This window comes from Lepidochelys kempii, chromosome 1 (assembly GCF_965140285.1).
Source record: "Lepidochelys kempii isolate rLepKem1 chromosome 1, rLepKem1.hap1, whole genome shotgun sequence".
NCBI classification, from domain to species: domain Eukaryota; kingdom Metazoa; phylum Chordata; order Testudines; family Cheloniidae; genus Lepidochelys; species Lepidochelys kempii.
The window spans coordinates 305,826,179-305,838,262 of NC_136380.1; positions in this window are offsets into that span (position 1 = coordinate 305,826,179).

The following is a 12,084-nucleotide window of genomic DNA, read 5'->3' on the forward strand; positions in this document are numbered from 1 at the left end:
GATGGCAAGTGAGGTGCTGTAGATGCACATTATGTTCTAGACAGCTAAATCACCACAGCAAATGCCTATGTATTGATTTCAAACCCAGCAATTGGCAGGCCACCTACTCTTCAGCTGAATGAAATGAATATGGTTATGCCACAAATGTTTTAATACAAGAATAGCTTCCCCTGGAGATGCTTGTAGTTAAATAAGTCTTAAGTGACTACTGCAAGGATTTAATTGATTATTACTCTGACCTTGAACAACACAGACTAATCACTTGGCTAGAGATACGTATAAAATACAGATTCCCTTTATGCAACATATCCTCCTCCCATTGAAGTCAATGGGACTTTTGCCACTATCTTCAGTGGAAATGGGAACTTCCCTGTCTGTATTCATTACTTTGGACCTGATGCAAGACAACATGGTATTTCTAGCTATTAAAAAAAAAAGAGAGAACTCTGCAGCAAACCTCACAAAAATATCCCTACATTTTGGCCTGCTTGTGAGAGTGCCTAGAAAATGTACATTTTTCCTTGGAGAGATTTCTCCATCAAAAACAAAAACCTTTCTGCTTACCAGAATAATTGTGTGTTCCAGTCGAGGTGATGCTGATGGTCATCAGTGAAATACAGCTTATTTTGTCACTTTGACCTCAATCTGAATACTATCAATACCAAGTATTCACTTTGTAAACCAGCAAAGGCTTGATGATATAGTGCAAGCACTGAATGAAGTGTTGAAGAAAGCTATAAGACCAATGGGGATTAGCCAGTTGCATTATATAATTCATGCTACAGCAACTGTATCATAGAATCATAGAATATCAGGGTTGGAAGGACCCCAGAAGGTCATCTAGTCCAACCCCCTGCTCAAAGCAGGACCAATCCCCAATTAAATCATCCCAGCCAGGGCTTTGTCAAGCCTGACCTTAAAAACTTCTAAGGAAGGAGATTCTACCACCTCCCTAGGTAACGCATTCCAGTGTTTCACCACCCTCCTAGTGAAAAAGTTTTTCCTAATATCCCACCTAAACCTCCCCCACTGTAGCAGCTCATCAGTTGATCATCAAGCCAGCAGAGGATGTGAACCAACAGAAAACTTGCTATATTTAAAAACCTCCATGGAAATGAAGGTTAAACAAGAAGATTAAGCTGTCACATCACAATATCAGCCTATTGGATGAACTGGGGAAAAAAACATTTAAAAATAAAACAGAAGCAAACAGCACTGGAGATGAAATATGAATGAAAGGGATGTGAGAGTTGTGAAGGAACAACATAAACAAAAACTGACCATACTGAGTCACAGACTTGAAAAATATTCAGCACGAAGCTGTCAATGTCAAGAGAACAGACACTCCATGAGATACCACAGAGATTCTTTGATCAGATCAACATTAAAAGCAGAATAGGAAAATGTAGAGAGACAATCAATAATGAGAGTTTCAGGGCTACTGGAAGGAACTCTGGTCAAAGACTGTACAACATAATCAAAAAATGTAGAAAATACACGATAAAGGAACACAGAAATATTGACGAAAGAAATAGATGAGATATTGAGAGGAATTAAAAACTGGAAAGCACCTGAACCAGATGGGGTGGATGGATTCTGGCTGAAATGCCTTCCAACTCTCCATGATTGTTTACCTGAACAACTTAACAAATGTTTGAAGAACAGATATCCAAGATGGATGGTGATGGGAAGAAATATATATATATATATATATATATATATATATATATATATATATATATATATATATGAAAGAAGGCCACAGTGATCCTATGGATTATAGACTGATCACATGTTTACCAACTATGTGGAAACTTGTAATGGCTATTCTGTCCAAGAAGATTTGAATAGTTCTAGCTCTCTATGGAATGCTGCCTCCTGAGCAAAAAGGCTGCACAGTAAATATGAAAGGTACAAAAGACGACCTCAGACTGAACAGAAGGATCACAGAAGAGGCAAAATGAAAAAATGTAGAGGTGGGGTGGATAGACTACCAAAAAGCATATGACAGCATCCCACATTCGTGGATAAGTGAGACTCTGAAAATGGACAAAGATGATTTCCTTTCTGCAGCAAGATAACTGGAACACTCAACTCATCCTGGAAAGTCCAAACTAAAAGAGGACTCTTTCAAGGGGATTATTTATCTCTAATGTTGTTCATGGCAGCAATGCTGGTGCTGCCATGGATGCTCCATGAGATAAATTGTTGTTATATCAGGTAGGAGCAACTGCCAGTTAACCATTTGTTATACACAGATGATCTGAAACTATATGCATGGTCATAAAAGGAGATAGAGATTGATGACTTGTAGAAAAGTTTGGTGAAGATATAAAGCTATGGATTGACTTGGTGAAATGTGTGTTTGCATCTGAAGAAGGATAGGCAAATAATGTGGGCGAAGTCAAGCGACAACAATTAAGATGTTTGCACACCAATGCAAGGAGTGTGGGTAACAAAATAGAGGAACTAGAACTACTGTGCAGGAAGTGAAACCAGATATTATAGGGATAAAAGAAACATGGTGAAATAGTAGTCGTGACTGACTGGAGTACAGGCATTGAAGGGTTTGTGCTGTTCAGGAAAGACAGAAATAAAGGCAAAGGTGGTTGAGTAGCATTATATATTAATGATGAGGTAGACAGTAAAGAAATTAGAAGTGATGGAATGGATAAGACAGAGTCTGTTTGGGCCAAAATCACTTTGGGGAAGGAAGCTACTAGAGGTTCCCTTGGGCTAGTGCTTAGGGCATGCTACAGACCTCCAGGATCCAATTTGGATATGGATAGAGACCACTGTAATATTTTTAATGAAATAAATACTACTGGGAATTGTGTGATTATAGGAGACTTTAACTTCCCAGATATAGATTGGAAGACAAGTGCTACTAATAATAGTAGGGCTCAGATTTTCCTGGATGTGAAAGCTGACAGAATTCTTCACCAAATAGTCACTGAACCAACAAGAGGTTGATGCCATTTTAGATTTGGTTTTGGTGAGTAGTGAGGACCTCATAGAAGAATTGGCTGTAGGGGACAACCTTGGTTTGAGTGATCATGAGCTAATTCAGTTTAAACATAATGAAAACATAAACAAAAATAGATCTACAACTAGGGTCTTTGCTTTCAAAGGGGCTAACTTTAAAAAATTAAGGGAGTTAGTTAGGGAAGTGGACTGGACCAAAGAACTCCTCTGAATGTGGAGGAGGTTTGGAATTACTTTAAGTCAAAGTTGCAGAAACTATCTGAAGCCTGTATCCCAAGCAAGGGAAAAAAATGTGTAGGGAAAGGTTGCAGACCTACCTGGATGAACAAGCATCTCAAACAGGTGATTAAGAGAAATCAGAAAGCCTACAAGGAATGGAAGATGGGATGGATCAGCAAGGAAAGCTACCTCTTGGAGATCAGAAAGTGTAAGGATAAAATGAGAACTGCCAAAAGCGAAGCAGAGTTGGACCTTGCAAAAGGAATTAAAACCAAAAGAAAAAGGTTTTATAGCTATATAAAAAAGAAAACAAGAAAAGAAGTGGGACCACTGAGGATGGGGTGGAGATTAAAGATAATCAAGGCATGGCCCAACAGCTAAACACATACTTTGCCTCCGTTTTAATAAGGATAATGAGAGCTTAGAGCTAGTAGCAGGGTGGCTAATTGGAACGAGGACATGGAGGTAGGAATTACCACATCTGAGGTGGAAGTCAAATGCCAACAGCTTAATGGGACTAAATCAGAGGGCCCAGATGATCTCTGTCCAAGAATATTAGAATAACTGGCACATAGAATTGTAAGCCGAATGTAAGGATTTTTTAAAGAATCTGTAAATTCGAGGATCATACCTTATGACTGGAGAATTGCTAATATAGTACCTATTTTTAAGAAAGGGGAAAAGTGATCTGGGAAACTACAGGCCTGTTAGTTTGACCTCAATTGTAGGCAAGGTATTGGAACAAATTTTAAAAGGGAAAGTAGTTAAGGACATAAAGATAATTGGGATAAAATACAACATGGTTTTACAAAAGGTAGATCATGCCAGTCCAACCTGATCTCCTACTTTGAGAAGATAACTGATTTTTTAGACAAAGGAAGTGCAGTAGGCCTAATCTACCTGAATTTCAGTAAGGCATTTGATACAGTTCCACATGGGAAATTATTAGTTAAATTGGAGAAGATGGGTGTTAATATGAGAATTGAGAGGTGGATAAAGAACTGGTTAAAGGGGAGACTGCAACGGGTCATACCAAAAGGTGAACTGTCAGGCTGAAGGGTGGTTACTAGTGGAGTTCCTCAGGGATCAGTCTTGGGACCTATCTTATTTAACATTTTTATTACTGGCATTGGCACAAAAAGTAGGAGTCCGCTAATAAAATTTGTGGATGACACAAAGTTGGAAGATATTGCTAGTATGGAGGAGGATCAGAATATCCTACAAGATGATCTAGACGACCTGGTAAACTGGAGTAATAGAAATGGGATGAAATTTAATAGTGTAAAGTGAAAGGTCATGCATTTAGGGACTAACAAGAAGAATTTTTGCTATAAGCTGGGGGCAAGCTATAAGCTTGGAAGAAGCAGAGGAGAAAAAAGACCTGTCTGTATTGGTTGGTCAAAGGATAACTATGAGCCGCCAATGTGATGCAGCTGTGAAAAAGGCTAATGCAGTCCTAGGATGCATCAGGCGAGGTATTTCCAACAGAGAAAGGAAAGTGTTAGTACCATTACACAAAGCACTGGTAAGACCTCATCTGGAATACTGTGTGCAATTCTGGTCTCCCGTCTTTAAAAAAGATAAATTCAAACTGGAACAGGTGCAGCAAATGGCTACTAGGATGAGCCAAGGAATGGAAAACTTACCTTATGAGAGGAGACTCAAAGAGCTTGGCTTGTTTAGCCTCACCAAAAGAAGGCTGAAGGGAGATATGATTGCTCTCTATACATATGTCAGAGGGATAAATACCAGGGAGGGAGAGGAGTTTTTTAAGTTAAGCTCCAATGTGGACACAAGAACAAATGGATATAAACTGGCCATCAACATTAGAAGGTGGGATTCACAAAAATATTTCACTCACGGGTGAGTTCGGCACCTTTGTGAATCCCACCCTAAATTACTTAAGTGATCTTCTTATGAACCCTCTCCAAAGTGTTCGACTTTTTTTAGTACTGCTGCTGCACATGCTGAGGGTTGCTTATGGATAGACACTGTTTTAGAAATAAAATAAACCGGCTGGCTTCTGTAGAAAATAAATTTAAAAGAAATGCATTGCCAGCGGTTGATTCTAATCTCAAGTACACCAGAATATATTAGGAATAGTGCAGATGATGTCATTGGAATTACACAGGTGTAAAATAGGTGTAAATGAGATCAGAATCAGTCTCCTAGTGGGCAGTTATACATTTGTAGTTAACTGTTATATCTCAGTCTCAGACATTGCTGCGTGGAGAGTATTTTACAGCTCTGATACCTATTTGGTGGAGTAGGAAATCATGCTGGGTATTAATCTGGAAGCATATAACACAAGTGCCAAAAAACCTTCAGCTTCTAAAAATGAGAAGTGCTGACAGTGCTCAGAAAGTATTTTGTTCAATTCTACACTTAACTTTCAATCTTTCGAAAAGTTCCATCATGGTTTTATATCTATATATATATATATATATATCTTCAGATAGTTTTTCAACAACAGATTGTTCCATCTGATGAACAATATAAACCATGCTGGTTTTTCTTTTGCTCAGTCATGTTGCATCTTTGGATCTACATTTGTGTTGGCTGGTTTGTTTGATTTATTGATTCTTATGAAGGTAATGGTCTTATTGGAAATGGACACATTCCTTTGACCCTACCCATCCCTACAGATATGCCTCACACTCAGAAGTTGATAGCATCAGTGTAATTTTTGCTTTGTGATTTATTTTCTCTTGGCATTTAACTTTAAGCAGTAACTTGTATTCTCACCAGATACCATAGTTCATTTCAACCCTATGAAATGTCTACACTACGAAATTAGGTCGAATTTATAGAAGACAATTTTGTAGAAAGCGTTTTTATACAGTTGATTGTGTGTGTCCCCACACAAATGCTCTAAGTGCATTTAGTCAGCGGAGTGCATCCACGGTACCGAGGCAACCATCAACTTCCGGAGCATTGCACTGTGGGTAACTATCCTACAGTTCCTGCAGTCTCCACCGCCCATTTGAATTCTGGGTAGAAATCCCAATGCCTGATGGGGCAAAAACGTTGTTGCGGGTGGTTCTGGGTACATATCATCAGGCACCCCCTTCCCTCCCTCCCTCCGTGAAAGCAACAGCAGACAATCGTTTCATGCCTTTTTTCCTGGGTTACCCGTGCAGTCACCATACCACGGCAAGCATGAAGCCCACTCAGCTCACCATCGCCGTACGTCTCCTGGGTGCTGGCAGACGCGGTACTGCATTGCTACACAGTAGCAGCTCATTGCCTTTTGGCAGCAGACAATGCAGTATGACTGGTAGCCATCGTTGCCGTATTCCAGGGTGCTCTTTTAGCCGACCTCGGTGAGGTTGGTCGGGGCACCTGGGCAAACATGGGCGTGACTCAGCCAGGTCATTTCCCTTTTAAGTTTCATCTCATGGCGATTCAGTCCTGCCAGCAGTCCTACTGCACTGTCTTCTAATTCTAGGAGACGAGAATGGCAAGCAGCCAGGAGACGACGATGGCCAGCAGTCATACTGCACTGTCTTCTGCCGAGCACCCAGGAGATGACAATGGCCAGCAGTCGTACTGCACCGTCTGCTGCCAGCAAGATGTATAAAGATAGATGAAGTGGATCAAAACAAGAAATAGACCAGATTTGTTTTTTATTCATTTTCTCCTCCCTTCCTCCCGCCCTCCATGAAATCAACAGCCTGCTAAACCCAGGGTTTTGAGTTCTATCCTTGAGGGGGCCATTCTGTTTCTCCTTGATGCAAAGCCACCCCCTTTGTTGACTTTAATTCCCTGTAAGCCAACCCTGTAAGCCATGTTGTCAGTCTCCCCTCCCTCCATCAGAGCAACAGCAGACAATCATTTTGCGCCTTTTTTCAGTGCAGACGCCATAGCACTGGGAACATGGAGCCCACTCAGATCACCACTGCAATTATAAGCACTATAAACACCATGCGTGTTATCCAGCAGGATATGCAGAACCATAACCTGCAAGAAAAGCGAAACCAGGTGACGAAGAGGCAACTGTAGTGCGGTGACGAGAGTGATGAGGACATGGACATAGACTTCTCACAAAGTACGGGCCCCTGCAATGTGCACATCATGGTGTCAATTGGGCAGGTTCATGGCGTGGAAAGCCGATTCTGGGCCCAGGAAACAAGCACAGAGTGGTGGGACTGCATAGTGTTGCAGGTCTGGGACAATTCCCAGTGGCTGTGAAACTTTCGCATGCGTAAGGGCACTTTCATGGAACTTTGTGACTTGCTTTCCCCTGCCCTGAAGCACCAGAATACCAAGATGAGAGCAGCCCTCACAATTGAGAAGCAAGTGGCGATAGCTCTGTGGAAGCTTGCAATGCCAGACAGCTACCGGTCAGTTGGGAATCAATTTGGAGTGGGCAAATCTACTGTGGGGGCTGCTGTGATGCAAGTAGCCAACGTAGTCAAAGATCTGCTGATATCAAGGGTAGTGACTCTGGGAAATGTGCAGGTCATAGTGGATGGCTTTGCTGCAATGGGATTCCCTAACTGTGGTGGGGCGATAGACGGAAACCATATCCCTATCTTGGCACCAGAGCACCAAAGCAGCGAGTACATAAACCGCAAGGGGTACTTTTCAATGGTGCTGCAAGCTCTGGTGGATCACAAGGGATGTTTCACCAACATCAACGTGGGATGGCTGGGAAAGGTACATGACGCTCACATCTTCAGGAATTCTGGTTTGTTTCAACTGCTGCAGCAAGGGACTTACTTTCCAGACCAGAAAATAACCGTTGGGGATGTTGAAATGCCTATAGTTCTCCTTGGGAACCCAGCCTACCCCTTAATGCCGTGGCTCATGAAGCCATACACAGGCACCCTGGACAGTAGTCAGGAGCTGTTCAACTACAAGCTGAGCAAGTGTAGAATGGTGGTAGAATGTGCATTTGGGTGTTTAAAGGCGCGCTGGCGCAGTTTACTGACTCGGTTAGACCTCAGCGAAATCAATATTCCCATTGTTATTACTGCTTGCTGTGCACTCCACAATATCTGTGAGAGTAAGGGTGAGACGTTTATGGCGGGGTGGGAGGTTGAGGCAAATCGCCCGGCCACTGATTACATGCAGCCAGACACCAGGGCGGTTAGAAGAGCACAGGAGTGTGTGGTGCACATCAGAGAAGCTTTGAAAACCAGTTTCAGGAATGGCCAGGCTACGGTGTGAAAGTTCTGTTTGTTTCTCCATGATGAAACCCACCGCCCCTTGGTTCACTCTACTTTCCTGTAAGCTAAGCACCCTCCCCTCCCCTCTTCGATCACCGCTTGCAGATGCAATAAAGTCATTGTTGCTTCACATTCATGCATTCTTTATTTATTCATCACACAAATAGGGGGATAACTGCCAAGGTAGCCCAGGAGGGGTGGTGGAGAAGGGAAGCACCAAGTAGGGTGGTGGAGGAGGGAAGGACAAGGACACACAGCACTTTAAAACTTATTGAATGCCAGCCTTCTGTTGCTTGGGCAATCCTCTGGGGTGGAGTGGCTGGGTGGCTGGGTGGCCGGAGGCCCCTCCACCACGTTCTTGGGCGTCTGGGTGAGGAGGCTATGGAACTTGGGGAGAAGGGCGGTTGATTACACAGGGGCTGTAGCGGTGCTCTGTGCTCCTGCTGCCTTTCCTGCAGCTCAGCCATATGCTGGAGCATATTAGTTTGATCCTCCAGCAGCCTGAGCATTGACTCCTGCCTTCTTTCAGCAAGCTGACGCCACCTACCATTTTCAGCCCACCACCTCTCCTCGTGGTCATATTGTGTTTTCCTGCTCTCTGAGATTGTCTGCCTCCACGTATTTTGCTGTGCTCTGTCAGTGTGGGAGGACAGCATGAGGTCAGAGAACATTTCATCACGAGTGCGTTTTTTTCGCCTTCTAATCTTCGCTAGCCTCTGGGAAGGAGAAACGTGCAGCTAGTGGAGAGGGAAAACAGGGAGAGTGGTAGTTAAAAAGACACATTTTATAGAACAATGGGTACACTCTTTCACGGTAAACCTTGCTGTTAACATTACATAGCACAGGCTTTGGGAGTACATCCAGGAGAGCTTTATGGAGATGTCCCTGGAGGATTTCCACTCAATCCCCAGACACGTTAACAGACTTTTCCAGTAGCTGTAAGGGCCGCGAATGCCAGGGCAAATTAATCATTAAACATGCTTGCTTTTAAACCATGTATAATATTTAAAAAGGTACTCTCATGAGAGGTCCCTTCTCTGCCTTCAGGGTCCAGGAGCCTGCCTTGGGTGGGTTCATGGGGGTACTGGCTCCAGGTCCAGGGTGATAAACAGATCCTGTCTGTTGGGGAAACCAGTTTCTCCACTTCCTTGCTGTGAGCTATCTACAACCTCCTCCTCATCATCATCTTCCTCACCCTCAAAACCCACTTCTATGTTGCCTCCCACTCCTTGGACAGAGTCAAAGCACAGGGTTGGGGTAGTGGTGGCTGCACCCCCTAGAATGGCATGTAGCTCATCATAGAAGTGGCATGTCTGGGGCTGTGAACCAGAGCAGCCATTTGCCTCTCTGGTTTTTTGGTAGGCTTGCTTGAGCTCCTTAATTTTCACACGGCACTGCTGCATGTCCCTGTTACAGCTTCTGTCCTTCATGCCACTGGAGATTTTTTCAAATATTTTGGCATTTCGTCTTTTCGAACAGAGTTCTGCCAGCACGGATTCATCTCCCCATACAGTGATGAGATCCCGTACCTCCCGTTTGGTCCATGCTGGAGCTCTTCGCCAATTCTGGGACTGCATGGTCTCCTGTGATGATGAGCTCTGCATGGTGACCTGTGCAGGTGAGCTTGTCACGCTGGCCAAACAGGAAATGAGATTCAAAAGTTCGCAGGCCTTTTCCTGTCTCCCTGGCCAGTGCATCTGAATTGAGAGCACTGTCCAGAACGGTCACAACTGAGCACTCTGGGATAGCTCCCGGAGGCCAATACCATCAAATTGCATCCACAGTACCCCAAATTCGACCCGGCAAGGCCGATTTCAGCACTAATCCCCTCGTGGAGATTAAAGAAAGTAAAGAAGTGGAGTAAAGAAATCGATTTTAAGAGCCCTTTAAGTCGAAAAAAAGGCCTCTGTCATGTGGATGGGTTCAGGGTTAATAACGCTGCTAAATTCGACCTAAACTCGTAGTGTAGACCAGCCCCAAGTTCCTTGATCTGGAATTCATCTTGCAATGTGTATAAACTCTGCCAACTTTGAAAATTTTTTGTACTATAGTGGTGCTGCAGTCCTACCTGACTTCTTAGAAGCTTCCTAGAAACAGGTTTCTTCTGCAGAATGTAAGAACTCTGGATCCATGTAGACTTCGGAGTTAACAAATGTATCTTTAATTTCGTCATCCTTAAGGCATGCAACAATGCAGCATAATGCTTCTGATGCACATGTGTGAAACTAACTAATTTAAACATTCCTAACTTTTAAAACAATGACATGTTCTTCAAATGCAGATTGGTTTTAAAAAATAGTTTAGGCCAAGTTTCTAGCCCAACCAATTTTACAAAACAAAAAACAATTAACAAGATCCTATTGGAAATGAGAGCCAACCTGAAGCATGGAAAATATTCGCCCTGAAGGGAATTTGTTTGATAAAGTTCTGAGCACTTGAAAAAAAAGGGGGGTGAAAGGAGGGATAATTTACCATTTTAACTGATGACCCCTCTCCCACTTAGGAACATCACGATAATATGTTTGAACTCTATTTTCATTTTTAGGTGATGAACTTTATGGGCTATTTTACTGCATTAGACCAAAGTTTACATCTAGTTTTCTTGGTGCAATACTCTGCTAAGGGACATGTTTTGAAAAGGTCAGATTATCTCTGCAAACGTTTAACAAGGGCCTCCAGGAAATAACTGATCTTTCCAACACGGCAAAATCTTATATAGCAAAACAACGAATTAGTTCCTAGCAGTGCAGTGCCTTTGTAACGGTAAGCAAAGGCACTTCGGACCCATAGAGTGCTAAGCATTGTTCTTATTTATTATTAATAAAACCGAATCCCTCTGAGTTAGCCTGGGGTTTAGATGATAAAGAAACCCCATGCTGAAAACATTGCAGCGTTTGCCTCAATACCTCGTCTTTAAAAATCCCGGAAGATAATATGCATGGCAAACATGCTACAACATGTTGGCATGGATCATTCTCCTCCCAGAAAAAAAAAAAAACGGTAAAAGCGCGGACTTGTTAAATATTTGCATAGCTGTGAAATGAATCACTGGAACAATCTCCCTCTTGCAATCTCCCTCCCTCCCCAAAAGGAACCCCATTTGCCACAGTTGTTCTTACATGTAAACTATTGTCAAAGAAAAATACAAACTCCTCACTTTGGTAGGGATGTGAAATACAACTACTCTCATTGCTTTCCGCTCTGAAACATCAATGCCACCGCTTTCGTACACGCTATCTGGTGCTCTGCAAGAGGATTTATGAAGGAAACTGGAGGCTTCTGACTGCGACCAGAGAACACAGAGACAGCTCCGAAGAGCTTGTCATCTGAGGGCTAAAATTTGGTGCCTTTCCAGCACCACCGCCCTCGCAACATGCCGACGTGCTGCAAAGTGAATACATCGATTTTCCTTTTCGGAGCAAGCAGCAGCCTCCCTTGGATCGCTGTGTGGAGTGGTTGGCAAGGCAACCTCTCCCCCCCCCCCCCCCCCCAAGGTTTCAAAATCTGCACAAGCAGAACAAAGTTGGGAAAGTCCAGTTGCAGGATTATTGTTTCCCCTTTCCACCCCCTGCTGCTCCCAGAGCTTTGGGGATGTGCCTAGACCCACCATTGCTGTCATCCCAGCCAAAAGCAAGCAGAACAACCTCTGGCCGGCGGCCAGCTGTCTCACTTATAGCTACCTCCCCCTCGCTTGCTTTTTACAATACAG